At 34.7% G+C, this 3,972-nt stretch overlaps 1 pseudogene; it reads left to right on the plus strand.

The window, feature by feature from the left end:
* Positions 1 to 339: 339 nt before the first annotated feature.
* LOC145002703 (protein MODIFIED TRANSPORT TO THE VACUOLE 1-like) lies at positions 340 to 2,627 on the plus strand (annotated as a pseudogene).
* Positions 2,628 to 3,972: the final 1,345 nt, after the last annotated feature.

The raw sequence follows: 3,972 nt of genomic DNA on the forward strand, positions 1-3,972 counted from the left end.
ATGGACCCTAAGGTTAACTTACTTTCTTAAATTGCTCTATTCTATTCCATTAGAGTTTCTTATCAATTACATGAATAGAAATGGGATTGAGGTTAACTTTAAAAATGATTTGTTTTGATGTTTAATCAAATCAGGGGCCATTATTGGATTTTTTTGGTGTTCCTGTGAAGGCTAATGATGTATTAAGCCAAGTAGAAGAACTTTAAATCCTTGCAAAATGAGTAAACTCCTATAATGATCCAATCTCACAGTTTCAGGCTTTGATGTACCTCAAACCTGCAACATGGTCTAAAGGCTATGGCTAGAATCAGAGTAGGTTTTTTCTCACTACATAAATAAATGCAAAGGATCTCGGTAGCTGTTCGTCAGCTAATTTACTACAACGGACAACCGGATCCATTGAAGGATGATGCCTTTAATAAGTCTGTAAGAGAAACTGCTCAAGAAGATTTATCAACTATATTTGCTGGAGAAGACAACAGTAAACCACCACCACAAGAAGGTCTTACACAACGTATACAAGGTTTTGGAAACACAAACTTTGACGTTCCATCTGATGATAAGAAGTCGTTTCTTAGTGATATGGTTGGCATTGGAAGTGAAACAATCAAGCGAGGGTTAAATAGCTTATTATAAGCTCAAACTCATAATAAAAATGACACAGGAACTTACAGGGGCCCTAATCTGAGAAGATAACTGACTAATGAATCGAGTTACTTTGATAGCAAAGAACTTTCTAGTCAGATTGAACTTTCTTCTAGGTCATCAACAAATACATCTGGATCTTGGGGTCAAGATCTAAAAACAAGTCAAATAGATACTGAAAATGGGAATGCAAGCTCAAGTTATTTGAATGAAAAGAGTCGTGAAGAGAGGTTATTAGAGACCATTGTAACATATGGTGGTGTTCGCCTTCAACCTACTCGTGATGCCATTCATGTGTTCTTAATGGAGGCCTCAAAATTGAATGCAGTAGCTTTAAGTCATGCTCTAGAAGCCTAACTCCAATCTCATATGTGGCAGGTATTTTATTGGTGTGTTTTTTTATCCTATACAAGATTTAGTTTCCTATGTTTGTCACATTGAAATCCTTTCATATCTTGATTCATTGTACTTTTAGGTCCGTGTGAAAGCCATATGTGTGCTTAAGGCGATATTGAGGAAGAAAAATGATGAACCTTTTTCCATTGTCAGCTCTTACTTTACTGAAAATATAGACGTCGTGGTAAAATGCTCTGAGTCTCCTCAAGCCTCTTTAAGGGAAAATCCAAATAAGGTATGCAATGAGTGGTTTAGTTTACAAGTTTTTTCATGTATCAAACTCATGCAACTTTCTTATTTGAAATTGTGGGCTAAGTTAAAGTAAAAAAAAAACAAACTAAAAGTAAACGCTGTCTTTTGTGGATTGTTATGAACTGAATTATTAACCCCACAAGTGGTAGCAAAACATGATGCATTTAGCCATTTAGTACACAAAACAACTTTATATTTCATGTTAATTGATTGTTTTTTGTTATATTTAAATCCTTGTTACTTGGAAATTCAGGTTCTAAGCCTTCTTAATGGAGAACAAAGTGGTAGCAGGATAAGCCATCAAGAAAAACGGAATGGAGTCTGTACACAGGAAGTTGGTGGTCTAGCAAAGTTTAGTTCATTTTCTTTCTTTTCTTATTACATCCAAAGGACATTGATTAATCGTGCATAGTTGGTAGGGATAGACATTGAGAATTGCTAGAAAAGGATTGCTCAAGACTCAGGAAAATGTTTATAATAATAATTGTTTTATTATAATGATAATGATAATAATAAAAGGAAATTTATCTATTTTCAGGTTACTGGTCTTGGTATATGTGTCGAGGTGGTAAAGAATAAGCTAGCACCAGCTATGATAAAGGCAGAGCTGGAGATTGAGTGTAGAGGTGGTAAAGAATAAGCATGATTAGATAACAAAAAGCATTGTTTATATTGGTAACTTTCAAATCTACCTTAATAAAGTTGCTAATTTTCGACCATTAGTCGAGTCATTTGATTGCATTGTGTGTGGGATTCTAAATACCAGTCCCAACAATCGGGATTATTAGCGTAATTGTTTGTATTACAATTAATTTTGGTTGATTGATTTTTGGACCGGAAATTCAATTTCTTAAAAATCTTCGGACCATGTAAAATTCTGAAATGTATGAATGAGAATCAGAGTTTTGTGTTTTCAAGTTTACAGGTAGATTACACTTGCTTGGCTAAATGTTATTCTGTATGCTTTCAAACTTGTCTTCTTCCTGAATTCTTGTTCTATGACATGATCTGGTTCCCTTTTTCGATAACTCTTTATACTTTTGGTTGAAAGATGATTGTTGGTTGGTTAAAGCTCCCTAATCATGTCATTATTTAGTTATAATTGATGTTTTTATTTTTATTTTTATTTTTTATACAGGTAATTTGAATGAGCGAGTAAGAGATAGGGTTTTATACAATATACTTATTCAAGCTGATGTTTATGGGTGGAGCAGTGAATTTGTTATTATTTCTAATGTGAGACCATGCACGTGCTAATCAAGAGGTACCTGCTCTATGTCATTCAAAAGTTGTTTATTGAAATTTATACTGGGGTGCAGGTGACTTTATCTTGAAATTTACACTCAAAACTATTTTTTTCCTTATTTTTCTTGTAAGTTTAGCCTTATTATTTTCTTCAATTAAGTGTTGTCTGGAGAGTGTTGTATGAACAACAATAAATCAACATTTTTTTCTTATTTTTCTTGTATGAACAATACATAGTCATAGTTTTACTTAATTAGTTGCTTATTTTGTTTATTAGTTTCTTGTTTTCTAGCTCATTATAGTCACTGATTGGTTTCTTGTTATGCTTCAATCTTAACAGCTATCATGGCAACCTTCAACAGTAGTTTTGGACTGGCACATTCTTGCAGAAGATATCATGTACGTGTTCTTGTGCTGCTATTGTGGATTCAGGAACATCCTTGCTTACTGTTCCAACTGTATGTATTTCACGTGAAGCTTCTGTTAGAACTATTAATCTTAGGGATTTCAAGTTTTTCATATTTCTTGTATCTAATTAGTTTGTAAATTTCCATTACAACTTTTATTGATTTGTTTTATCTTTCCATGGAATGATTATTTGTATGACATTAAATTTTATGCAATGGATTGTATTTTTGTATATGATATTTTATTTATTATGAGATATTAAATGCAAATTTAATTTGAAAATTAGTAAATCTATAAATAATTTTTTTAAACATATAAATTTACGATACACAAAAATGTGTGTCATCTTCATTTATGACATGGCATTTCTTGACAGGGCTTTTAGTGATACGCAATGCGAGTCATAAATGCGTGTCGTAAGGTTACGACACGCAAATGCGTGTCGTCTTCCTTTACGATAGGGCCTTCCTTGATACGCATTGCGTGTCGTAAATCGCGTGTCGTAACTGCGCATCGTCTATAGACGACGCGCAATAGTGTGTCGTCTCTCGTTATAACAGGGCCTTCCTTGATACGCATTTGCGCTTCGTCTGAGCATTTTACGACATGCATTGTGCGTCGTAAAAGGCTGTTTTTCTAGTAGTGTATATAAGGTGCAACACCCTATAATTAGGGTTTCAGTAACCTCCGAGTCCGCTAAGCGTAACCCTCGTACGCCCAACGTATGAGGCCTTAGATGTGAGATCCAGCTCCACCTTAGTATGCTAAGTGTACCATGTGGTACGCACCGCGTACTAGCTTCTCAGCTAGCATGCTAAGCGTACCATGTGGTACGCCTCGTATACTACTCCAAGGGCCAATATGCAATAAATCAATACAAAGGGGCTAAAAGGAACATACCAAAATCCAAGTGTTACAATAGTCCTCATAGAACCTCTACAACTGAGGAGTCATTGTGGCGACCATGATGCAATCAAAATTGTTGCATCATCATAGTGTTTTCTATAGGAGGCTAGCTGTTCAGGA

Source organism: Lactuca saligna, chromosome 6 (assembly GCF_052625555.1).
Source record: "Lactuca saligna cultivar CGN05327 chromosome 6, ASM5262555v1, whole genome shotgun sequence".
NCBI lineage: Eukaryota > Viridiplantae > Streptophyta > Magnoliopsida > Asterales > Asteraceae > Lactuca > Lactuca saligna.